Source organism: Mobula birostris, unplaced genomic scaffold (assembly GCF_030028105.1).
Source record: "Mobula birostris isolate sMobBir1 unplaced genomic scaffold, sMobBir1.hap1 scaffold_536, whole genome shotgun sequence".
In the NCBI taxonomy this organism is placed as follows: domain Eukaryota; kingdom Metazoa; phylum Chordata; class Chondrichthyes; order Myliobatiformes; family Myliobatidae; genus Mobula; species Mobula birostris.
The window spans coordinates 232,182-259,579 of NW_027278267.1; the positions used below are offsets into that span (position 1 = coordinate 232,182).

The 27,398-nt window shown below is 46.6% G+C and overlaps 1 protein-coding gene and 1 long non-coding RNA gene across 3 annotated transcripts in view; one reads left to right on the forward strand and one right to left on the reverse strand.

Moving 5' to 3' along the window:
• The window catches only part of LOC140193366 (butyrophilin subfamily 3 member A1-like), an 82,268-nt gene extending 75,882 nt beyond the window's left edge, over positions 1 to 6,386 (reverse strand). The window contains exons 1-2 of one of the 2 annotated variants that reach the window (XM_072250694.1): positions 6,179 to 6,386; positions 1,386 to 1,450 (exon numbers count right to left, since the gene is read on the reverse strand). The gene's annotated coding sequence lies outside the window, so the exon portion shown is untranslated. The remainder of the gene's footprint in view (positions 1 to 1,385; positions 1,451 to 6,178) is intronic. The other variant, XM_072250692.1, reaches the window with a different exon arrangement.
• Positions 1 to 27,398, forward strand: part of LOC140193368 (uncharacterized) — a 43,189-nt gene that overhangs the window by 8,437 nt on the left and 7,354 nt on the right. The window lies entirely within an intron of this gene.

A 27,398-nucleotide genomic window follows, 5' to 3' on the forward strand; every position in this document is an offset into this window, starting at 1 on the left:
ACTAACCAATAACAAAGCAGGATACTAAAAGATTTTTTTCAGTTATATTAAGAGGTAAAGGAAGCTGAGAGTTGATATTGGACCACTCGAAAATGATGTTGATGAGGTAGTAATGAGGGACAAAGAAATGACGAATGAACTTAATGAGTTCTTTGCACCAGTCTGCACTGTGCAAGACTCTAACAGTGTGCCAGAGGACCACAAGTGTCAGGGAGCAGCAGTGAGTGCCATTGCTATTACAAAGGAAAAAGTGCTCGGCAAACTCAAAGATCTTAATGTGCATAAGTCACCTGGACCAGATGGACTACATTCCAGACTGAGAGAGGTTGCTGAAGAGAAAGCAGATATGATCTTTCAAGAATCACTTTATACTGGCATGGTTGCAGAGGAACAAAAAATTACAAATGTCACTCCACTCTTTCAGAAGGGAGGAAGGCAAAAGAAAGGAAATTATAGGCCCGTTAGCTTAACCTCAGTTGCTGGGTAAGTATTTGAGTTTATTATTAAGAGTAAGGTTTCAGGGTACTTGGAGACTAATGATAAAATAAGTCAATGTCAGCAAGGTTTCTGTAAAGGGAAATCTTTGCTGACAAATCTGTTAGAGTTCTTCAAGGAAGTAACAAGCAGGGTGGACAAATCAGAGTCACTTTCTGGAATTTTCAGAAAATAATTGATAACGTGCCACATATGAGGCTGCTTAAGAAGATTACATCTCATGGCACTGCAGGAAAGATACTGACATAGATGGAGGAATGGCTGACAGTCAGGAGGCAGCGAATGGGACAAAGGAGACCTTTTCGGGTAGGCTGCTGGTGAGTAGTGGTATTCCTCAGGGGTCAGTATTGGGGCCACTACTTTTCACATTGTCAGTGATTTAGATAATGGAATTGATGGCTTGCAGATGATAGGTGGAGGGGTTGGTAGTGCTGAGGAAGTAACGCGATTGCGGAAGGACTTAGACAAATTGGAAGAATGGGGGGAAAAAGTGGCAGATGAAATACAGTGTTGGAAAATCTATGATAATGCATTTTGATAAAATGAACAAAAGTACAGACTATTATCTAAATGGGGAGAAAATTCAAACATCAGAGGTGCAAAGGGACTTAGGAGTCCTCATGCAAGACTCTCAAAGTTTAATTTGTAGGTTGAGTCTGTGGTAAAAACACAAATGCAGTGTTGTTATTCATTTCAAGGGGAATAAAATATAAAAACAAGGAGATAATGCTGAAGCTTTGTAAGATAAGGCTGCACGTGGAGTATTGTCAAACGTTTTGGACCCCATATCTCAGAAGGAATGGTTGTCATTGGAGAGTCCACAGTAGGTACGATGGCAGAATCATAAACACAAAATACTCTGCAGATGCTGGGGTCAAAGCAACACTCACAACATGCTGGAGGAACTCAGCAGGTCGGGCAGCATCCGTGGAAACGATCAGTCAGCGTTTCGGTCCTGATGAAGGATGATGGCAGAATACAGCATTAACGTCAGAATCTTGGCAGTGTGGAGGATCAGAGAGATCTTGGGGTCCAAGTCCATAGGACACTCAAAGCTGCTGCACAGGTTGACTCTGTGTTAAGAAGGCATACCGTGCATTGGCCTTCATCAATCGTGGGATTGAGTTTAAGAGCAGAGAGGTAACGTTGCAGCTATATAGGACCCTGGTCTGACCCCACTTGGAGTACTGTGCTCAATTCTGGTCACCTTGTGATAGGGTCCTGAATTACCCTTATGAACCGTGCTTGATTACCCCTGTGAACTGTGCTTTTGAAAAGAGAGCGAGAGAGTTATTTAACACCAACATGTTGTTTTGGGGGGGGAGAGAAGGGGGGGGAGAGAAGGGGGGGGAGAGAAGGGGGGGGAGAGAAGGGGGGGAGAGAAGGGGGGGGAGAGAAGGGGGGAGGGGGAGAGACACACACGAAGACTAACTTTTGGACAGTCACTTTAAGGCAGCAGGAAGTTTTGGATTTCTGCTGAGTTGGAGATGGCACTGAGCAGCTCGTAGGTTGCTATGGTGACAAAAGGCGGCTTTATTTGATAGACAATTGATGTTATGGTTTTCTGGCAGCATGTTTATACTCCTCAAGGACATTTGCCTACTTGCATTTCTTACACAGAGAAAGGAAGGTGGAGTTATTTGAATGACAGTTGATACTCGGTACGGTGAGATAAATAGCAGGTCGGATGATATAGACCTCAGACACATGTTTTCGACACTGAATGAGCTTTGTTGTGCCCTCAGAAAAAGTGGAGTTTTTTTTGGAGGATCAATCAGGCCGAGCGATCAGTCGCTCTTACAGTGAGAAAAGGGATTGACCAGTGGGGAATTGTCCATGTGTCCAACCTTTGCCTGGGTTGATAGCTCCACCACAGAAAACCGGTCCCCTTTGTTGTGGTCACATTTGGGGACTTTTAAAGGATTTTAGAGGACAATGAGAAGATCGATGGGATCAGCTCAACTGAAGACTCAAATCTCTCCCTCTCTCTCTCCATCACTACTCAACTCAATACCACGAACTGAACTGAACTTTACTCATCATCGTAAGACTGTATCTTTTTACCCCTAGACTTGAAGCTTGGTTTTCACATGTATTTCCACACTTACTGATTTACTTACTTATATATAATCATTGCCAACCTGTTTGATTTATCTGCATTTATATTACTGTATTGCATAGTTACTAATAAATATTATTAGTTAATAGCAATACTGGACTCCAATGTGTTTTCCATCTCTGCTGGTTCTTTATTCCCGTCACGGGGTACGTGACAAATGTTACAGCTTTATAGGACCCTGGTCAGATCCCACTTGGAGTACTGTGCTCAGTTCTGGTCACCTCACTGCAGGAAGGATGTGGAAACCATAGAAAGTGTACAGAGGAGATTTACAAGGAGGTTGCCTGGATTGGGGAGCATGCCTTATGAGAATAGGTTGAGTGAACCCGGCCTTTTCTCCTTGAAGCGACAGAGGATGATAGGTGACCTGATGGAGGTGTACAAGATGATGAGAGGCAATGATCGTGTATTGAGCAATGAGGAAGGGTTAATTAGCAATCTTGTCGTGAGAGGCCCCTTGGGTAAGGGTGACCATAATATGGTGGAATTCTTCATTAAGATGGAGAGTGACATAGTTAATTCAGAAACAAAGGTTCTGAACTTAAAGAAGGGTAACTTTGAAGGTATGAGACGTGAATTAGCTAAGATAGACTGGCAAATGACACTTAAAGGGTTGACGGTGGATATGCAATGGCAAGCATTTAAAGATCGCATGGATGAACTACAAGAATTGTTCATCCCAGTTTGGCAAAAGAATAAATCAAGGAAGGTATTGCACCCGTGGCTGATGAGGGAAATTAGAGATAGTATCAATTCCAAAGAAGAAGCATACAAATTAGCCAGAAAAAGTGGCTCACCTGAGGACTGGGAGAAATTCAGAGTTCAGCAGATGAGGACAAAGGGCTTAATTAGGAAGGGGAAAAAAGATTATGAGAGAAAACTGGCAGGGAACATAAAAACTGACTGTAAAAGCTTTTATAGATATGTGAAAAGAAAAAGATTGGTTAAGACAAATGTAGGTCCCCTACAGACAGAAACAGGTGAATAGATTATGGGGAGCAAGGACATGGCAGACCAATTGAATAATTACTTTGGCTCTGTCTTCACTAAGGAGGACATAAATAATCTTCCGGAAATATTAGGGGACAGAGGGTCCAGTGAGATGGAGGAACTGAGGGAAATGCATGTTAGTAGGGAAGTGGTGTTAGGTAAATTGAAGGGATTAAAGGCAGATAAATCCCCAGGGCCAGATGGTCTGCATCTCAGAGTGCTTAAGGAAGTAGCCCAAGAAATAGTGGATGCATTACTGATAATTTTTCAATCAAAGATGTGGTAACAGCACATTTGGAAAACGGTGAAATCGGACAAAGTCAGCATGGATTTGTGAAAGGAAAATCATGTCTGATGAATCTCATAGAATTTGTTGAGGATGTAGCTAGTAGACTGGATAGGGGAGAACCAGTGGATGTGGTATATTTGGATTTTCAAAAGGCTTTTGACAAGGTCCCACACAGGAGATTAGTGTGCAAACTTGAAGCACACAGTATTGGGGGTAAGGTATTGATGTGGATAGAGAATTGGTTGGCAGATAGGAAGCAAAGACTGGGAATAAACAGGACCTTTTCAGAATGGCAGGCAGTGACTAGTGGGGTACCGCAAGGCTCAGTGCTGGGACCCCAGTTGTTTAAAATATATATTAATGACTTGGATGAGGGAATTAAATGCAGCATTTCCAAGTTTGCGGATGACACGAAGCTGGGCGGCAGTGTTAGCTGTGAGGAGGATGCTAAGAGGACGCAGGGTGACTTGGATAGGTTAGGTGAGTGGGCAAATTCATGGCAGATGCAATTTAATGTGGATAAATGTGAAGTTATCCCCTTTGGTGGCAAAAACAGGAAAACAGATTATGATCTGAATGGCGGCCGATTAGGAAAAGGGGAGGTGCAACGAGACCTGGTTGTCATTATACACCAGTCATTGAAAGTGGGCATGCAGGTACAGCAGGCGGTGAAAAAGGCGAATGGTATGCTGGCATTTATAGCAAGAGGATTCGAGTACAGGAGCAGGGAGGTACTACTGCAGTTGTACAAGGCCTTGGTGAGACCACACCTGGAGTATTGTGTGCAGTTTTGGTCCCCTAATCTGAGGAAAGACATCCTTGCCATAGAGGGAGTACAAAGAAGGTTCACCAGATGGATTCCTGGGATGGCAGGACTTTCATATGATGAAAGACTGGATCAACTAGGCTTATACTCGTTAGAATTTAGAAGATTGAGGGGGGGATCTGATTGAAACGTATAAAATCTTAAAGGGATTGGACAGGCTAGATGCAGGAAGATTGTTCCCGATGTTGGGAAAGACCAGAACGAGGGGTCACAGTTTGAGGATGAAGGGGAAGCCTTTTAGGACCGAGATTAGTAAAAACTTCTTCACACAGAGAGTGGTGAATCTGTGGAATTCTCTACCACAGGAAACAGTTGAGGCCAATTCATTGGCTTTATTTAAGAGGGAGTTAGATATGGCCCTTGTGGCTAAAGGGATCAGGGGGTATGGAGGGAAGGCTGGTGCAGGGTTCTGAGTTGGATGATCAGCCATGATCATACTGAATGGCGGTGCAGGCTCGATGGGCCGAATGGCCTACTCCTGCACCTATTTTCTATGTTTCTATGAATAGTCAGAGGCTTTTTCCCAGGGCTGAAGTGGCTAGCACGAGAGGACATAGTTTTAAGGTGCTTGGAAGGAGGTACAGAGGAGATGTCAGGGGTATGTTTTTTTTACGCAGAGAGTGGTGAGAGTGTGGAATGGGCTGCTGACGACAGCGGCTGAAACGATAGGGTCTTTTAAGAGACCCCTCGATAGGTACGTGGAGCTTCGATAAATACAGAGCTATGGGTAATTTCTAAGGTAAGGACATGTTCGACACAGTTTTGTGGGCCGAAGGGCCTGTATTGTGCTGCAGGTTTTCTATGTTCACCAGGATGATTTCTATGCCTGTACTCACTGGAATTTAGACGAATACGGGGTGAGGGCGGGGTCCCATTGAAACCTACCGAATGCGGAAATGACTGGATAAGGTGAATGTGGAGAGGATGTTCCCTGTGATGGGAGTGTCCAGAACGAAAGGACGCAGCCTCAAAATTGAGGGGCGAGCTTTCAGTTCAGAGGTAGGTAGGATTTTTTTAAGCCAGAGAGTGGTGAATCTGTGGAATGCTCTGCCACAGACTGCCGTGGAGGCAAAGTCCGCAGGTACAATATATTAAAGGCGGAAGTTGATCGTTTCCTGATCGGTCAGGGCATCAAAGGGTACGGCGAGAAGGCAGGTGTACGGGGTTGAGTGGGATCCGGGTTCAGCCAGGACGCAATGGCAGAGCAGAACAGATTCTGCTCCTTTGTCTGAGGGTCCTAAGGACTTCTCCCTGACCTGCCTAGCTCTCGGTCTCCTCATTCTGTTGAGCAGACAGGTTCGCCGTTCCGGCTTCAGGAACAAGGCGGAGCCAATCTCGGCGTCGCTGGCCGGCCTGTAGCAGCGGGTCTCCCTCTCACTGACTCCGCTAGGAAATCGGAAAGGGACCCATTTTGTCCAGGTGGCTCCCGTGCGGTGTCAAGTCCCTGAGCCCCACTCACCCGATCAGCAACCGAGAGGTTCTTCACGCAGAACTCCCTCCCCACTCCTTGTGGGCAAGTTTGTAACGAGCGCTCAGCAGTAACGTGGAGTAAGCGACCTCAGAGCAGAACTTTCTTGGTGAGGAGCACCACAAAGTCGGCACATGGCAGCTGCCAGAGGAAAAAGTAAAACTAATTCTACTTTTCCGCAAAAATGGACACAGTTAAATGGGCGGGTCGAAAAGAGTGAAACTGTGTCGGGGATTGGACAGGAAAATACCAGCCCAACACCTCCCTGTCGTGCTCCTCCCCCTTTTCTTTCTTCCATAGCCTTCTGCCCTCTGCGTTAGAGTCCCCCTTCTCTCGCCCTGTATTTCTTTCACCAATCAACTTCCCAACTCCTTACTTCACCCCTCCCCCTCCCGGTTTCAATTTTCACCTTGTGTTTCTCCCCTCCCCCAACTTTTAAACCACTTCTGCTTTCCTTACGGGAAGTTGCAGATTGCAGTGCGAGTAATTCAGCAATTCAACAACCTCTCGCTCCATCTAATTAAAGACCTTACAAATATTTGCGAGCACCATCCCACCCGGGATAGGATTTTAAAAACGCAAACAACAGGAATTCTGCCGATGCTGGAAATTCAAGCAACACACATCAAAGTTGCTGGTGAACGCAGCAGGCCAGGCAGCATCTCTAGGAAGAGGTACAGTCGACGTTTCGGGCCGAGACCCTTCGTCAGGACTAACTGAAGGAAGAGTTAGTAAGAGATTTGAAAGTGGGAGGGGGGGGGGGAGATCCGAAATGATAGGAGAAGACAGGAGGGGGAGGGATGGAGCCAAGAGCTGGACAGGAGATAGGCAAAAGGGATACGAGAGGATCATGGGACAGGAGGTCCGGGGAGAACGACAAGGGGGGGGGACCCAGAGGATGGGCAAGGAGTATAGTCAGAGGGACAGAGGGAGAAAAAGGAGAGTGAGAGAAAGAATGTGTGTACAAAGATAAATAACGGATGGGGTACGAGGGGGAGGTGGGGCATTAGCGGAAGTTAGAGAAGTTGATGTTCATGGCCATCAGATTGGAGGCTACCCAGACAGAATATAAGGTGTTGTTCCTCCAACCTGAGTGTGGCTTCATCTTTACAGTAGAGGAGGCCGTGGATAGACATGTCAGAATGGGAATGGGATGTGGAATTAAAATGTGTGGCCACTGGGAGATCCTGCTTTCTCTGGCGGCCAGAGCGTAGGTGTTCAGCAAAGCGGTCTCCCAGTCTGTGTCGGGTCTTGTCAATATATAGAAGGCCACATCGGGAGCACCAGACGCAGTATATCACCCCAGCCGACTCACAGGTGAAGTGTCGCCTCACCTGTAAGGACTGTCTGGGGCCCTGAATGGTGGTAAGGGAGGAAGGTGTAAGGGCATGTGTAGCACTTGTTCCGCTTACACGGATAAGTGCCAGGAGGGAGATCAGTGGGGAGGGATGGAGGGGACGAATGGACAAGGGAGTCGCGTAGGGAACGATCCCTGCGGAAAGCAGAGAGAGGGGTGGAGGGAAAGATGTGCTTAGTGGTGGGATCCCGTTGGAGGTGGCGGAACAAGTGCTACACATGCCCTTACACTTCCTCCCTTACCACCATTCAGGGCCCCAAACAGACCTTCCAGGTGAGGCGACACTTCACCTGTGAGTCGGCTGGGGTGATATACTGTGTCCGGTGCTCCCGATGTGGCCTTATATATATTGGCGAGACCTGACGCAGACTGGGAGACCGCTTTGCTGAACACCTACGCTCTGTCTGCCAGAGAAAGCAGGATCTCCCAGTGGCCGCACATTTTAGTTCCACATCCCATTCCCGTTCTGACATGTCTATCCATGGCCTCCTCTACTGTAAAGATGGAGCCACACTCAGTTTGGAGGAACAACACCTTATATTCCATCTGGGCAGCCTCCAGCCTGATGGCATGAACATTGACTTCTCTAACTTCCGCTAATGGCCCACCTCCCCCTCGTACCCCATCCGTTATTTATTTTTATACACACATTCTTTCTCTCACTCTCCTCTTTCTCCCTCTGTCCCTCTGACTATACCCCTTGCCCATCCTCTGTTTCCCCCACCACCTCGCTTGTCTTTCTCCCCGGACCTCCTGTCCCATGATCCTCTCATATCCCCTTTGCCAATCACCTGTCCAGCTCTTGGCTCCATCCCTCCCCCTCCCATCTTCTCCTGTCATTTTGGATCTCCCCCTCCCCCTCCCACTCTCAAATCTCTTACTAACTCTTCCTTCAGTTAGTCCTGATGAAGGGTCTCAGCCTGAAACGTCGACTGTACCTCTTCCTAGAGATGCTGCCTGGCCTGCTGCGTTCACCAGCAACTTTGATGTGTGTTGCGGGATAGGATTTCTTTGTCCTCACCTACCACTCCATCAGCGTTTGTGTTGAGCACATAATTCTCTGAAGCTTCTGACATCTCCAGGGGGATCCCACCACCAAGCTCATCTTTCCCTCCCCCTCAGTTTCTGCTTTCCGCAGGGATTGCACCCCATGTGCCTCCCTTGTCCATTTGTCCCTCCCTACTGACCTCCCGCCTGGGACTTATCCTTGCAAGCAGAACAAGTGCTACACCTGCCCCTACACCACCTCCCCCGCTACCATTCAGGGCCCCAAACAGTCCTTCCAGGCAACATTTCACCTCTGAGTCTGCTGGGGTCATATACTGTGTCCGGTGCTCCCAGTGTGACCCTCTGTGAGACTGTAGATTGGGGGACTGCTTCACTGAGCATCTATGCTCCCTCAGTCAGAAAAAGAAGGATCTCTCAGTGGTTATCCATTTTAATTCGACTTCCCATTCACTTTCCAATATGTCTATCCATGGCCTCCTCCACTGTCATGATGAGGCCCCACTTAGGTTAGAGGAACAACACCCTATATTCCGTTTGGATAGCCTCCAACCTAATGGCATGAACATTGATTTCTCGAACTTCTGATAATACCCCCCACCCCACCTCTCCTTCACCAATTCCCATCCCCTTTTCCCTCCCTCACCTTATCTCCTTGCCCACCCATTGCCTCCCTCTGGTGCTCCGCACCCCTTTTCTTTTTCCGTGGTTTTCTGTGTCTTTCCCCAATCAACTTCCCATCTCCTTACTTCCTTCCTCCTCCTCCTCCAGGTTTCACCTATACCCTGGTGTTTCTCTCTCCCTCCCCTCCCCAACTTTTAAATCCACACTTCAGGCTTAGTACTCCAGTCTTGCCAAAGGGTTTTGGCCCAAAACATCGACAGTACTCTTTCCGTAGGTGCTGCCTGGCCTGCTGAGTTCCTTCAGGATTTCGTGTGTGTTGATTGGATTTCCAGTACCTGCAGATTTTCTCGTTTGTGAACTCTGATTCCTCATCTATTTTTCATCAATCCTGCTTCAGGGTCTTGACCGAAGTGTTGACTGTACTCTTTTCCATAGATGCTGCCTGGCCTGCTGAGTTCCTTTAGTATTTTGTGTGTGCTTATTGCCCGTGAGGACCCACCTGTTTTACTGTTGAAAGTTCAAGTTCAGAGGCGGAGTCTGTGGTCACAGAGCCTGTCAGTGAGGCTGGAAAACAGAAGTTTCATTGAAATGGCTCCTCACACAAGTTTATACAAGTTTGCCAATTATATCACTGGATGAATCACAGCTGGTGATGATTCAGCGTACAGGAGTGACATGGGCAATCCAGTTGAGTGGTGTTGCAACAAGTTCAAAGTAAATTTATTATTAAAGTACATATATGTCACATAAGTACATATATAAGGGAATGTGAGTAAAAGGAGCCATTAGGAGGTAGTGACCATAATATGATAAGTTTTAATCTACAATTTGAAAGGGAGAAGGGAAACCCGGAAGTGTCAGTATTACAGTTGAACAAAGGGGACTGTGGAGTCATGAGGTAGCAGCTGGCCAAAGCTGACTGGAAAGATACCCCAGCAGGGATGACAGTGGAACAACACTGGCAGGTATTTCTGGGAATAATACAGAAGGTGCAGGATCAGTTCATTCCAAAGAGGAAGAAGGGTTCTAAGGGGAGTAAGGGGTGACTGTGGATGACAAGGGAAGTCAAGGACAGTATAAAAATAAAAGAGAGGAAGTATAACATAGCAAGGATGAGTGGGAAGCCAGAGGATTGGGAGACTTTTAAGGAGCAACAGAAGATAATTTAAAAGGCAATACAGGGGGAAAAGATGAGGTACGAAGGTAAGCTAGCCAAAAATATAAAGGAGGATAGTAAAAGCTTCTTTAGGTATGTGAAGAGGAAAAAATTAGCTAAGACCAAAGTTGGGCCCTTGAAGACAGAAACGGCTGAAATTATTATGGGGAACAAGGAAATGGCAGACGAATTGAACAGGTACTTTGGATCTGTCTTCACTAGGGAAGACACAAATAATCTCCCAGATGTAATAGTGGCCAGAGGGCCTAGGGTAACAGAGGAACTGAAGAAGATTCACATCAGACACAAAATGGTGTTGGGTAAACTGATGGGACTGAAGGTTAATAAATCCCCAGGGCCTGATTATCTGCATCCCAGGGTAGTTAAGGAGGTGGCTCTTATAATCGTGGACGCATTGGTAATCATTTTCCAATGTTTTATAGATTCAGGATCAGTTCCTGTGGATTGGAGGGTAGCTAATGTTATCCCACTTTTTAAGAAAGGAGGGAGAGAGAAAACAGGCAATTATAGACCAGTTAGTCTGACAGCGAGACCTGGAGCCTCTACCACAGACAAGAGCAGCATCTCAATGCCTTCCACTTTCGCAGTCTGAGACGCATCCTGGACATCACGTGGACTGACCAAGTCACCAACAATGAGGTCCTGGCCTGCGCCCAGATACCCAGCCTCTTCACCCTGCTCCAACAACGCCGTCTCCGCTGGCTGGGCCACGTACACCGCATGTCAGATGGGAGGATCCTGAAAGACCTGCTGTACGGGGAACTGGCCTCCAGCAAGACAGCACAAGGGCGGCCCCATCTTCCTTTCAAAGACGTTTGCAAGAGAGACATGAAGTCACTGAAAGTGGGAGGTGGGAGGACATGGCAAGCGATCACTCTCACTGGAGGCTGGAACTACGCAGAGGTCTAAAAAGAGGAGAAGAGAAGCTGAGGCTTGCTGCTGAAGAAAAGTGCACTCGGCGGAAAAACAGCACCAAGACAACACTGGAGGACAGTGCCTTCAAGTGCAGTCGCTGCAGCCGAGACTGACACTCCCGTGTGGGACTCTACAGCCACAACAGACGCTGCTCTAACGCAGACTGAAGCAAGACTTTCCAGGCGCAGATCCATGGTCTCGCAAGACTAACGGATGCCGCCATACCATATACCATGCAGTCTGATATCAGTGTTGGGGAAGATGCTGGAATCAATTATAAAAGATGTAATAACGGCATATTTGGATAGCAGTGGCAGGATAGGTCCCAGTCAGCATTCTAACTATTGAGGGAGTGCAGCGTAGGTTCACGAGGTTAATTCCCGGGATGGCGGGACTGTCATATGTTGAAAGATTGGAGCGACTGGGCTTGTATACAGTGGAATTTAGAAGGATGAGAGGGGATCTGATTGAAACATATAAGATTATTAAGGGATTGGACATGCTAGAAGCAGGAAACATGTTCCCAATGTTCCGGGAGTCCAGAACCAGAGGCGACAGTCTGTTAAAGATAGTGGAGTGAAGGGATATGGGGAGAAGGCAGGAAAAGGGTACAGATTGTGGATAATCAGCCATGATCACAGTGAATGGTGGTGCTGGCTCGAATGGCTGAATGGCCTACTCCTGCACCTATTGTCATGTCACCATATGCAAAACTGAGATTCATTTTCTTGCAGGCATACTGAAATAAATCCATCATAGTCACATTAGCATCGTAGTTAGCACAACACTTTACAGTACAGGCATCCCAGATACATGGAGTTTGTATGTTCTCCCCGTGACCGAGTGGGTTACCTCTGGGTGCTCGGGTTTCCACCCACAGTCCAAAGACAGACCAGTTGTCAGGGTTATTGGTCATTGCAAATTGTACTAGGATTTGGCTAGGATTAAACTGGGGATTGCTGGACAATGTGGCTCGAAGGGCCAGAAGGGCCTATTCCACACTGTATCCCAATAAAATTTTAAACAAATTAATAAATACCATAAAGAATCAATGAGGTACTGCACTAACTTTGACATTCATAGAACATAGAATAGTACAGGCCCTTCAGCCCACAATGTTGTGCCGACCCTCAAGCCCTGGCTCCCATATAAGCCCCCACCTTAAATTCCTCCATATACCTGTCTGGTAGTCTCTTAAACTTCACTAGTGTATCTGCCTCCACCACTGACTCAGGCAGTGCATTCCACGCACCAACCACTCTCTGAGTAAAAAACCTCCCTCTAATATCCCCCTTGAACTTCCCACCCCTTACCTTAAAGCCATGTCCTCTTGTATTGAGCAGTGGTGCCGTGGGGAAGAGGTGCTGGCTATCCACTCTATCTATTCCTCTTATTATCTTGTACACCTCTATCATGTCTCCTCTCATCCTGCTTCTCTCCAAAGAGTAAAGCCCTAGCTCCCTTAATCTCCGATCATAATGCATACTTTCTAAACCAGGCAGCACCCTGATAAATCTCCTCTGTACCCTTTCCAATGATTCCACATTCTTCCTATAGTGAGGTGACCAGAACTGGACACAGTACTCCAAGTGTGGCCTAACCAGAGTTTTATAGAGCTGCATCATTACATCATGACTCTTAAACTCTATCCCTCGACTTATGAAAGCTAACACCCCATAAGCTTTCTTAACTACACTATCCACCTGTGCGGCAAGTTTCAGGGATCTGTGGACATGTACCCCGAGATCCCTCTGCTCCTCCACACTACCAAGTATCCTGCCATTTACTTTGTACTCTGCCTTGGAGTTTGTCCTTCCAAAGTGTACCACCTCACACTTCTCCGGGTTGAACTCCATCTGCCACTTCTCAGCCCACTCCTGCATCCTATCAATGTCTCTCTGCAATCTTTGGCAATCCTCTACACTATCTACAACACCACCAACCTTTGTGTCATCTGCAAACTTGCCAACTCACCCTTCTACCCCCACATCCAGGTCGTTAATAAAAATCACGAAAAGTAGAGGTCCCAGAACAGATCCTTGTGGGACACCACTAGTCACAATCCTCCAATCTGAATGTACTCCCTCCACCACCACCCTCTGCCTTCTGCAGGCAAGCCAATCCTGAATCCATCTGGCCAAACTTCCCTGGATCCCATGCCTTCTAACTTTCTGAATAAGCCTACCATGTGGAACCTTGTCAAATGCCTTACTAAAATCCATATAGATCACATCCACTGCACTACCCTCATCTATATGCCTGGTCACCTCCTCAAAGAACTCTATCAGGCTTGTTTGACATGATCTGCCTTTCATAAAGCCATGCTGACTGTCCCCGATCAGACCATGATTCTCTAAATGCCCAGAGATCCTATCTCTAAGAATCTTTTCCAACAGCTTTCCCACCACAGACGTAAGGCTCACTGGTCTATAATTACCCGGACTATCCCTACTACCTTTTGTGAACAAGTGGACTACATTCGCCTCCCTCCAATCCTTCGGTACCATTCCCGTGGACAACGAGGACATAAAGATCCTAGCCAGAGGCTCAGCAATCTCTTCTCTCGCCTCGTGGAGCAGCCTGGGGAATATTCCGTCAGGCCCCAGGGAATATTCTGTCAGGCCCCGGGGACTTATCTGTCCTAATGTATTTTAACAACACCTCATCTCCCTTAATATCAACATGCTCCAGAACATCAACCTCACTCATATTGTCCTCACCATCATCAAGTTCCCTCTCATTGGTGAATACCGAAGAGAAGTATTCATTGAGGACCTCGCTCACTTCCGCAGCCTCCAGGAACATCTTCCCACCTTTATCTCTAATCAGTCCTACCTTCACTCCTGTCATCCTTTTTTTCTTCACATAATTGAAGAATGCCTTGGGGTTTTCCTTTACCCTACTCACCAAGGCCCCCTTCTTGCTCTTCTCAGCCCCTTCTTAAGTTCCTTTCTTGCTTCCCTATATTCCTCAATAGACCCATCTGATCCTTGCTTCCCAAACCTCATGTATGCTGCCTTCTTCCACCTGACTAGATTTTCCACCTCACTTGTCACCCATTGTTCCTTCACCCTACCATTCTTTATCTTCCTCACCAGGACAAATTTATCCCTAACATACCGCAAGAGGTCTCTAAACATCGACCACATGTCCATAGTACATTTGCCTGCAAAAACATCATCCCAATTCACACCCGCAAGTTTTAGCCTTATAGCCTCATAATTTGCCTTTCCCCAATTAAAAATTTTCCTGTGCTCTCTGATTCTGTCCTTTTCCATGATAATGCTAAAGGCCAGGGAGCGGTGGTCACTGTCCCCCAGATGCTCACCCACTGAGAGATCTGTGACCTGACCCGGTTCATTACCTAGTACTAGATCTAGGTTGGCATTCCCTCTGGTCAGCCTGTCCACACACTGTGACAGGAATCCATCCTGAACACACTTAACAAACTCTGCCCCATCTGAACCCTTGGAACTAATCGGGTGCCAAACAATATTAGGGAAGTTAAAGTCACCCATGATAACAACCCTGTTATTTTTGCACCTTTCCAAAATCTGCCTCCCAATCTGCTCCTCTGTATCTCTGCTGCTCCCAGGGGGCCTATAGAATACCCCCAATAGAGTAACTGCTCTCTTCCTGTTCCTGACTTCCACCCATATTGACTCAAAAGAGGATCCTGCTACATTACCCACCCTTTCTGTAGCTGTAATAGTATCCCTGACCAATAATGCCACCCCTCCTCCCCTTTTTCCACCCTCCCTATCCCTTTTAAAGCACCAAAATCCAGGAATATTGAGAATCCATTCCTGCCCTGGTGCCAGCCAAGTCTCTGTAATGGCCACTACATCATAATTCCATGTATGTATCCAAGCTCTCAGTTCATCACCTTTGTTCCTGATGCTTCTTGCATTGAGGTACACACATTTCAGCCCTTCTACTTTACTGTCTTTACACCGTTTATTCTGCTTCTCTTTCCTCAAAGCCTCTCAATATGTTAAATCTGGCTTTACTCCATGCACTTCTTTCACTGCTCTATCACTCTGGGTCCCATCCCCCTTACAAATTAGTTTAAACCCTCCCGAACCACGCTAGCAAACCTACCTGCAAGGATATTGCTCCCCCTCGAGTTCAGGTGCAACCCATCCAATCTGTACAGGTCCCACCTTCCCCAGAAGAGATCCCAATGATCTAAAAATCTAAAACCAGAGTACAAACTGTGCAAATAAAAATAAATAAACAATAATAAATAAATGACAAATACTGAGAACATGAGATGAAGAGCCCTTGAAGGTGATCCCATAGGTTGTGGGGAGCATTTCAAAGATGAGGCAAGTGAAGTTATCCAGTTTGGTTCGACAGCCTGATGGTTGAGAGGTAATAATTGAACCTCAACCTGGTGGTGTGAGTCCTGAGGCTTCTGTACCTTATTTCTGATGGAAGCAGCATGAAGAGAGCAGGACCTGGGTGGTGGGGGTCTCTGATGATGAAAGCAGATTTCCTGCAACAATGCCCATGTAGATATGCTCAATGGTGGGAGGAATTAGCTGTGGTGGACTGGGCTGCATCCACTGCTTTTTGTAGGATTTTCTATTTAAGGGTATTGGTGTTTCCATACTAGGCTCTCATGCAGCCCATCAACATACTCTCCTCTAACATCTGTAGAAGTTTGTCAAAGTTTTTGATGTCATACAAATCTATGCAAACTCCTAAGGAAGTAGAGGTGCTGCTGTGCTTTCTTCGTAATTTCACTTGCGTACTGGGCCGAGGACAGGTCCTCCAAAATAATGACACCAAGGAATTTAAAGTTGCTGACCCTCTCCAACTCTGATCCTCCGATGACCTCTGGTTTACACCTCCTAAAGTCAAGAATCAGCTCTTTGGTCTTGCTGACGTTGTGTGAGAGGTTGTTGTTCTGGCCGCTCAGTCAGCTTGTCAAACTCCCTCTTATATGCTGATACATCATCGATTTTGTTTTGACCTATGACAGTGATGTCATCAGCATACTTGAATGTGACATTGGAGCTGTGCTTGGCCACACATTGTAAAGCGTGTAGACTAAAGGGTTAAGCACACAGCATTGTGGTGCAACTGTGCTGACGGAGATCACAAAGGACATGTTGTTGCCAATCCAAACTGACTGTTCTGTAGTTAGGGAGATTGAGGATCCAACTGAACAAGGAGGTATTGAGACCACGGTCCTGAAGCTTATTGTTTAGTTTTTTTGGGGGGGATGATGGTATTAAATGCTGAGCTGTAGTCAATAACGTCTATCCTGATGTGTGCAACTTTGCTGTCCAGATGTTCCTGGGTTAAGTGCAGAGCCAGTGAGATGGAATCTGCTGTGGACCTGTTGCTCCCATAGGCAAACTGGAGTGGATACAATTCACTTCTCAGGCAGGAGTTGATATGTTTCATCACCAACCTCTCAAAACACCTCTTCACCGGGGATGTCAGTGTTACTGGATGATAGGCATGTAGGACCCCTGGCAAGCCTCAGGGTCGCTCAGCTCGCTGTCTTCTAGGGAAACAGCCCTCGGCCCTGCCAAACTGGGTAATTAAGTTTGTATGGATGCTGTGTGATGCACCCCACCCTGCCAAATAACAGACAATACACCATCTACGATTGAATGAATTACAGTTTCAGATATTACTGGAAATATATAATTAATAGAGATAAAATATAAAAGGAAAATAAAAGGCGCCCCACTTATCAAAGTTCAAATCTTCGTGCACAACACTTGGAGCTCTAGCTCCTGTCTTCACCATTAGATCCCCTCTGACCACCTCGACCTGCCGCCTGGGACCAATGATGGTGGTCGACTAGATGCTCCACACGAGTCTGTCTCTGTCTCCTCTCCTTGCCGAAGACTCTGGACATCGGACCCAGGGTCCGACCCCGTTAGCCAGCTCACAGCGCCTTGTCCATTCTCTCTCTCTCTCTCCCAACACCACCTGCCCAAAAACCTGCACATCACAATAACTTACAGACACACTAGAAAGAATAACGTCTATCCCAATTGGTTCGTCAATCTATTATCAATAATATAACCCAAACAAGCTGCGAGCGAGAGAACTTTCTCAGCAGTTAACATAACAAAGAAGCCATTTTGATTACAACATAACAAAGAACCCATTTTAATTAGCCTATGCAGTAACATAAAAGAAGAAACCCCTTACACTCTCCCCCCCACCAAATAAAGTCATGTCCTCATGACTTCTAAATAACTCACCAACCAGTCCTGTGGACAGAAAACCCAATCCAGGTACACACAGTACGTTGCTCCCCAAACAGTCATCCTTACGCCCGGTCCCACGGGCGCTACATAGGCCAACCTATCTGGGAGTTTCCAAATCCTCCCAGACCTCCGTACCCCCTCACCCAAACGCTTAACGCTCGGACCCTACGGGAAATACCTCAGGTCTGTTTGCCAACTCCTCTCTCACTCAGGCCACCACTACAACCCGGAGCCCCTTGTCCCGTGTCCGGGGCCCCACTTCTTTTCCTTCTTGGTCCTGCTATAACCCAGGCTGCCGACAGCTAGCCCTCCCCACTACACTTGACTCAGTGGGAGAAGAGCCAAAGTTCTCTTCCTCAGTCAAAGGGAAGTTAGCGAAAGGCAGCATGCACCACATGTCCAGAACATCATCTTTGGAATCTGTGTTCTTTCTCATTTCCTCGATCGGTAGCTGCTGTTTGATTTTCCCCAAATTGAAGCATTTAGCCGGGGCTGCCTCTGCAGCCTCTTCAGCCTCCTGCAGTCAAGACGTCAGCTTCTTCTCTGACTCCTCCAACTCTCGCCCCAGTCTCAGCAGTTCTGACTCACGCTTCTTGGCCATCTCAATCTGGGACGCAGTTACCCCACCAACTTTTTCCACCCTGACCTGAAAAGCAGCAGTTAAAGGATGTTCAGCTTCCGGTGGTTTCTTCCTGAGTTCGTCTTCCAGGTCAACTTTCAGTTTTTCCACTTCATTTAAACTCGCGATAGTCATCTTCAGTTTCCTTTCAAGCGTCTGCCTCCCTTTTCCGAGACCTGTCCTCAATTGCTTCACCTCTTCGGAAGTGTAGTCAAACTCCCCTCTCTGGGCTCTCGGTTTTCTGTTGGCCTTAGACAGACAGCTTCCTTGATCGTCCCCAACTTGTAAGTCTTCCAATCTTTTCTGGATCGATGTCTTGAGTTTCTGCTGATCCTTTCGAAGGTGGGTCATTGTTTTGTCTTTCTGGATTAATTCCTCAGTACATGACCGCAGTGTCGGCTCGGAATTCCGTTTCTCCGTCTCCCCTTTGACTAGCGTGAACTCCAAGTCTTCAATGGTCATCCCGAAAGTGCGGCACTCAGTCTCCAGCCTGCATTTCTGAGCGCTCAGTTCAGCGGTGCAAATCCCCTCCCTCCCCAGCGTCTCATTCCAATTGACGTGTCCACCACCGTCTGTTCCAACACCAGGAAGTTCAACTGATATGTCTGGTCGTTTTTCTCAGATTGCACCAAACTCCGCCGGCCAAAAACTACTCTACATTTTACACTTCGCTTCGGTGGCTTTTCCCCGAACTGCCTTTTTCTCCAGACCTGGCACTCGTCCAAAGAACGTTTTAATTCTTTAACTCTTTGTCGCCCGGGCTCCGGCACTCGCCTCGCATCATAGACTCCCAGGCGAGTCCAAGAACTAGGCAGTCATCCACATACGCCAGAAGTCCAAACACCTCCACTTCCCCCATGGTTTTCCTCATGCCCCGCAGGAAGGATGCAGGGGCTCCGGATATTACCTTTGGCATCTTTTCGGATCGGAAGAATCCTAAGGAACCAATAACGGCCGTCTTCTCCTTGTCGGCCTCACTCATCAGGATCTGGCAACATCCACCCCTCAGATCCAGCACATTACACCACGTCGCAACACAAACAGACCATAGCGTCTTCGGCCCTCAGGCCCGCATTCTGTTCAGTGACAGTGCGCCTGTTCAGAGTCCTATAATCCGCACACATGCTGCCTCCGTCTTCCACGGCTCCATGGTCCAGTCGCGGCAACCTCTCTCTCACTGAGGTGTCTTCAGACGTCAACTCCCCTCCCTCGTGGTATTTCGGAGCATCTACTAAGTGGGTCTCACCCTCAGATATTTCCTCCAGGCCGTACCACAGTTGGGTCTCGTTTAAATTCGGTACCAGCTCAAGGCTGCCACACACGTCCTCACAAGCAGCTCGACACGCTGGGTGCCCAGACAATGCCCCCATGAACTCCAGGGTCACTAACCAATCATCGTCTTCTGGATAATTACTGGCACTGGTACCCCAAATCTCCGGTGCCCTTGCGGTTGTCAAGGGTAAATGCTTCAGACACTGGCTGTAAAATGAACTGTACAACGACTTGACCTGCACCCCGGGGTCGAGGATGGCTTTAGCATCACTTCCATCTATCCATAACGACACCCTGGGGCGTGGACCCTCTAAGCCTTCAGGAATAGGGTCTTTTCATTTCGGAAGTTCCTTGGTACATTGCTGGGAACGTACTCCCGCAGAGACCCCAAGCCGTTCCCCCACTGGGCCTCCACCAAGTTTCCTAACACCTCTCTGATCAGCTGAACAACTGAAGGAGAGGCTGATCCCCTGAAATGATCCCCCTGGCACTGCAAGCAATTTAACTGCCCTCATAGCCAGAGCAGATACACTGAAATCTTTTTCCTCTCTTTCAGATAACTGGCAGCTGTCACTACTGTGTTATTGAACCTGACAGTTCTAACATCGTCACCAGCCCGTCTACTTAAACTTTCAACCAATCCCTGTCGCTCTCCCTCAATCGAGCACTGCCACTCATCTAACAACTGAGAGATCCACTCCGCCCACGTCTCGTATGCCTCTGCCCCTTTTGGGGTGGACACTATCCCAAAAGCCAGGCGGAGCCTGCCATAGCTGGAACATTTATTTGCAGACACTACCTCCGAATCAGACCACTCTTTCCTCTCTCTCCCAACAGTATGGCCAGCACCGACTCCCGCCAGCAACTCGTCAGCACTAGTCTGAACTCGAACAAAGACCTCAGCCAACACGCATGCGGCAATAACCAGCAAATAATCCACAGAGACACACATTACTGATTTAAACAGGGCAACCACTGAGCACCACTAAACAGCACACCACTGAATCCAATCCCGGACAAAAACCCCCAAATGTAGCCCCCCCCCCGGTCGCTCAGCTCGCTGTCGTCTGGGGAAACAGCCTCAGTCCCGTCAAACTGGGTAATTAAGTTTGTGTGGATGCTGTGTGATGTACCCCACCCCACCAAATAACAGACAGTACACCATCTACGTTTAAATGAATTACAGTTTATAGATATTACTGGAACTATATAGTTAATAGAGATAAAATATAAAAGGAAAATAAAAGGCGCCACACTTAGCAAAGTTCAGTCTCTTCGTGCACAAACAGTTGGAGCTCTAGTAATGGTCCTCTCTTCACCATTCGATCCCCTCTGACCACCTCGACCTGCCTCCTGGGACCAACCACGGTGGTTGACCTGACGCTCCGCACGAGTCTGTCTCCGTCTCCTCTCCTCGCCGAAGACCCTGGACCTCGGACTCCTGCTCGGGGTCTGACCCTGTTAACCAGCTCACAGCACCTTGTCCATTCTCTCTCTCTCCCAACACCTTCTGCCCAAAAACCAGCACATCACAATAACTTACAGACACACTAGAAAGAATAACATCTATCCCAATTGGTTCGTTCGCTCTGTTATCAATAACATAGCCCAAACAAGCTGCTAGCGAGAGAACTTTCTCAGCAGTTAACATAACAAAGAGGCCATTTTAATTATAACATAACAAAGAAGCCATTTTAATTAGCCTATGCAGTAACTTAAAAGAAGAAACCCCTCACAGTCATAAGACATAGGAGCAGAATTAGGCCATTTGGCCCATCAAGTTTGCTCCACCATTCAATCATACCTGATCCTTTTTCCCCTTCTCAACCCCATTCCCCAGCCTCCTTCCCATAGCTTTTGACGCCGTGTCCAACCAAGAACCTATCAATCTCTGCCTTAAATACACCCAATAACCTGGCCTCCACAGATGCATGTGGAAACAAATTCCTCAAATTCACCACCCTCTGGCAAAAGGAATTTCTTCACATCTCCATTTTAAATGGACTCCCCTCTATCCTGAATCTGCGCCCTCTTGTCCTAGACTCCCACATCTGGGGAAACATCCTTTCCACATCTACTCTGTCTCAGTCTTTCAAACTTTGGAAGGTTTCAATGAGATTCCCCTTCATCCTTCTAAATTCCAGTGAGAACAGACCCAGAACCATCAAATGTTCCTCATATGATAAACCTTTCATTCCCTTAATCATCCTTGTGTATCTCCTCTGGATCCTCTCCAAGGCTAGCACATCTTTTTGCAGATGAGGAGCCCAAAACTGTTCACGATACTCAAGGTGAGGCCTCACCAGTGCCTCAGCATCACATCCTTGCTCTTGTATTCTGGACTTCTTGAAATGAATGCTAACATTGCATTTGCCTTCCTCACCACCGACTCAACCTGCAAGTTAACCTTTCGGGTATTCCGTACAAGGACTCCCAAGACCCTTTGCATTTCAGATTTTTGGAATTTCTCCCCATTTTGAAAATAGTCCGCACATTTATTTCTACTACCAAAGTGCATGACCATGCATTTTCCAACATTGTATTTCATTTGCCATTTTCTTGCCTGTTCTGCTAATCTGTTTGTCCTTCTGCAGCCTTCCTGTTTCCTCAACACTACCTGCCCCTCTATCAATCATTGTAACACCTGCAAACTTGGCAACAAAGCCACCCATTCCATCATCTAAATCATTTATACAAAGCATAAAAATAAGAGGTTTTTCACAGACCCATGCAGAACACCACTAGCAGCCAGGCAAGGATCCTTTCATTCCCATTTACTGCCTCCCACCAATCAGCACATGTTAGTAACTTTTCAGTAATACCATGGGCTCTTAACTTGGTACGCAGCCTCATGTGTTGCAACTTGTCAAAGGCCTTCTGAAATTTCAAATATACAACAATATATCCTATCCTACTTCTAATCTCTTCAAAGAATTTCAACAGGTTCGTCAGGTAGGATTTTCCCTGAAGGAAACCAAGCTGACTTTGTCCTATCTTGTCCTATGTCACTAAGTACTCCATAACCTCATCCTTAACAATTGACTCCAACATCGTCCCACCCACTGAGGTCAAGCGAACTGGCCCTTTTACTTTACTTTATTGTCGCCAAACAATTGATACTAGAGCATACAACCATCACAGCAATATTTGATTCAGCGCTTTGCGCTCCCTGGATTACAAATCAATAGTAAATATTAAAAGTTTAAATTATAAATCATACATAGAAAATAGAAGAGGGAAAGTAAGGTAGTGCAAAAAAAAAACCAAGAGGCAGGTCCAGTTATTTGGAGGGTACAGCGCAGATCCGGGTCAGGATCCGTTCAGCAGTCTTATCACAGTTGGAAAGAAGCTGTTCCCAAATCTCGCCATATGAGTCTTCAAGCTCCTGAGCCTTCTCCCCGAGTGTTCACGATCTTCTGCAGCTTCTTTCGGTCTTGGGCAGGACAACTTCCATACCAGGTTGTGATGCACCCTAGAAGAATGCTTTCTACGGTGCATCTATAAAAATTAGTGAGGGTTTTAGGGGAGCGACCAAATTTCTTTAGCTTTCTCAGGAAGTAAAGACACTGGTGGGCTTTCTTGGCAGTGGGCTCTGCTTGGTTGGACCAAGTCAGATCATTTGTGATATTGACACCGAGGAACTTAAAGGTTTTGACCTGTTCCACTTGCACACCACCAATATAAATTGGATGGTGCGGTCCGCTACTCCTTCTGAAGTCAACAACCAATTCCTTCATCTTGCTGACGTTGAGGGATAGGTTATTATCTTCGCACCATGCCACCAGGTTCTTAATTTCCTCTCTGTACTCAAAATCATCATTACCCAAGATAGAGCCTACAATTGTTGTGTCATCAGCAAACTTATATATTGAGTTTGATGGAAACTTGGCTACAGAATCATGGGTGTACAGTGAGTACAGCAGGGGGCTGAGTACACAGCCTTGTGGGGCACCGGTGCTCAGGGTGGTTGTAGAGGAGAGCTTTTCCCCTATTTTTACAGCCTGCGTCCTGTCTGTGTGGAAGCTGAAGATCCAGCTGCAGATCTGAGTGCTAAGGCCCAGGTTCCGGAGCTTAGGAATCAGTTTATTTGGAATGATGGTATTAAAGGCAGAGCTGTCATAAATGAAAAGTAGCTTTACGTTTGTGTCTTTATTCTCCAGGTGTTCTAAGGAGGAATGTAGGGCCAGAGAGATGGCATCTGCCATTGACCTGTTGCTCTGGTAGGCAAATTGTAAAGTGTCGAGGTTGACCGGTAGGCTGTGGTTGATGTATACCATAACCAATCGCTCTCTGTTACCATCACTCTTTCTTCTTGTGAGAAACAACCTTTTCTCACTGTTACCTTCAGGAAGGAGGTACAGAAGCCCGAAAGGACACACTCAGCAATTCAGGAACAGCTTCTTCCTCTCTGCCATCCATTTCCCAAATGGATATTGAACCTGTGAACACTCACTTTTTAAATATACATTATTTCTGTTTTTTGCATGATTTTAATATATTCGATATATGTATACTATAAATTGATGTACATATTTCTTCTGCTCCTTCGTCGTCTTCTTCCTCCGCATGCTGGTGATAATAAACATGATTCTGATTCTATAATTTCCTTTCTGCTGCCTTCCTCCTTTCTCAAAGAGGAGAGTGACATTTGCAATTTTCCAGTCCTCTGGCACCAAGCCAGGCTCCAATGATTTTTGAAAGATCATTGCTAATGCCTCACAGTCTCTAACGCTACCTTTTTCAGAATTCTAGGGTGCCATTCATCTGGTCTGGGCAACATGTCCCCTTAACCATTGAGACAAGTTACCACGTTCTACTTAGACTCTGGTATAATTGAAGGCTGCTTGAAGCAGACTGTCAAAATGAGAGGGTAAAGATCTCAGTGACTACTCCAGCCAGTTTATCAACCCTGGTCTTGAGTAATTGCCCAGGTGACCATCTGGGCGAGATGCTTTACATGGGTTCACCCTCCTGAAGTTTGCTTGCATGTCACAGAAGTCACAGGATCATTGGGGGCTGTGAGAATTTGTGATGTTTTCTCCATGTTTTGATCATGAGCACAGAAGGCTTTGAGCTCATTTGGAAGCGAAGCTCTGTTGCCACCTATGTCACTTGATTTAACTTTATAAGAGGTGACAGTATTCAAGCCCTGCCACAACTGTCGAGCATTCTTCATTGATTCAAGTTTAACCCAGAATTGCAACTTAGCTGGTGAGATGGTTTTCTGGACATCATACTGTACTTGGACCTCTTGTAGCTTTCTGGGTTAGCAGATCTGAGTACTTCTGATTTAGCTCTCAGCAGATTGTCGATCTCATGGTTCATCCAGGTCTTTTGGTTATGGAAGACTTGAATGATTTTGTGGGGACACACTCATCTACAACTGTTTTAATGAAGTCTATTACAGCCAGAGTGTATAATTCAGATCCACAGATGTGTCCTGAACTTGGCCCAATCCACTGATTCAAAGCAATCCTGTTACCACTTCTCTGCCTCCAATGACCACCTCTTTGTTATCCTAACCTCTGGAGTTTTGCACTTTGGGTTCTCCCTGTTTGTGGATAGGAGAAAGACAGCCACATGATCAGGTTTACCAAATACAGCCTGGAGATGGAATGGCACTCCTTAGTATAGCTGTGGTCTAATCTGTTGGGGCATTTGGGGCCTCTTATATGCTGATGATAATTGGGCAGGAATTTCTTCAAGCAAGCCTGGATGAAGTCCTTGACAATGATTTGAAATTCACCAGGATAGATTTTTTCTTGTTTGGAGACGGCATCATACAGTATCTCAAGCACTTGATTACAGTTGGCCACTGGTGGTATGTATTCTGTGGTTAGGATTATGGATGGGAATTCATTCGGCAAATAGAACAATTGGCATTTGATTGTCAGATGTTCAAGGTCGGTGCACACAAAATCAACAAAACCGCCAGATCAGAGCACAGCCGAGAGTTTCTTATTAAACACGCACCCTTTATGTTTCCTGAATCAGCAGTTCAGTCCATCCTGTGAATCAAAAGGTCCTTGTGTCTTGTCTCTGTACCTGGCATGCTGTTAGTAAGTTATATCTCATTCAAACATGGAATACAAGAGTCCCTGATTGTTCTGCTTTACAGCAATCTTGCCACGAGTCCTCAGTTTTGTTATTCAGCAACTACACATTTGTTCACAAAATGCAGGGCAGAGAGGCCTCATCCCTCTGTGTTTCAGCCTGGCTTGGAGTCCTCTCTCCCCACCCTCTCCTGCCGCATTTCTCACCATGGCGAGAACATTCATCCACTTAAAGGTGCCATACCTGCTTACGAGAGAGTTAAGTCTGCGAGACCTTATGAAGATTGTGAAATCTGTAAACCATTGTTGATTTAAAATTACATTGCTGAAAGAGAAATTACATTCTGCAGATTGCAGTGAGAGTAATTCAACAATTCAACAACCTCTCGCTCCATCAGTCTAATTATTTAAAGACCCTACGGATATTTGTGAGCAACATCCCACCCGAGATAAGATTTCTTTGTCCTCACCGACCATCCCAGCAGCATCGGTGTTAAGCACTTAATTCTCCAAAATGTCTGACATCTCCAGGGGGATCCCACCACCAAGCTCATCTTTCCCTCCCCCCCCCCACTTTCTGCTTTCCACAGGGATTGCACCCCATGCGCCTCCCTTATCCATTCGTCCCTCCCCATTGATCTCCCTCCAGGAGCTTATCCTTGCAAGCGGAACAAGTGCTAAACCTGCCCTGACACCTCCTCCCTCACTACCACTCAGGACCCCAAACAGTCCTTTCAGGTGAGGCAACACTTCACTGGTGAGTCTGTTGAAGTCATCTATTGTACAGTATATGATGACATATATGAATTTTAATCATAAAATTTACTTTGACAATACTTGCCTTTGCTTGCAGCCAGTTGTTTGCGGCATGACGTGAGAAATGAGACCCATTATCCGGTTGTATTACTTGCGGGCTTCCACAACAGCTAGTTATTTCTGCAATCCCTTCAGGGTATGGACTTGATCTGCACTCGTGCAAAGAACTGCCATTGAAGGACCTGAATTATGGTCAACTACAGTTACATTGTTGCTGGTGTGGCAGGAGTCAATCTGTCATATTTCCAGATCTGGACGAGGCCAGATTTATGTAGGCAGCTGGTTTCTCCAGGAAGCTCTTCTCTTGACCCGTTGCTGTAAATTTATTTGTGACTGAGCTAAATGCAGCAGGTTTCCACCCCTGTGCACTGGCTTTCCAGTGACTGAAGCTGCCTGCAAACCAGGTGTAGTGTTTCTCTGCTGTTCTATGTACGAGGAGAGGGAGGGACTGGGAGAGGAGACCTGGTTCTCTCTGTGCATTTCTCCACAAAATTAAAAGGCATTGCATAGTTTGCAGAGTAAATAATTTTTCATTATGAATAATGTTTATTTGTTTAAAAGAAGAAGGCTGGAGTGCACTGCACCACTCTGAACCAATCCCCACATCCCTGCCATCAATCATTGCCAACACGTGTATCCATTAATCGAATAAACCATGCAGCAGGGTACTTCCCAGTCTTCTGCGTATCTGTCTCCTGCATAGCCCCCTTCTCCTCAGCCTTCCACACCCTGATCACTTTCTTCCTTTTGTAAATAGTGCACCATTTGTTTACCATCCAAGACCGTTGTTGTTTTACAACTGTGGATTATCACAGGACAGATTTAGCTATCAGATTCTCATGTGTGAAACTCTGCTCAGTGGGGGTCCCTGAGGACCATCACCACACAGAGTCCCAGTATCCGATGAAATATTGCCATCCCAAGTTTTCGACTGCCAATCCTTAGGCATCAGCTCCCTTACTCCGACACCACCTGGATCCTGATCCCTCCATCCTACCAAATCCTCCTGATGTGTTAGAATGGTTTACTGGGTCTTGACTTTGTCAGCCCGTTCATGGCTGACTTGGTCAGTTCAGGCAAGGTCGCATTCTGCTGCTCCAGGCTTACCACTTCCTCAGTTAGGGTGGCTACTTTTGG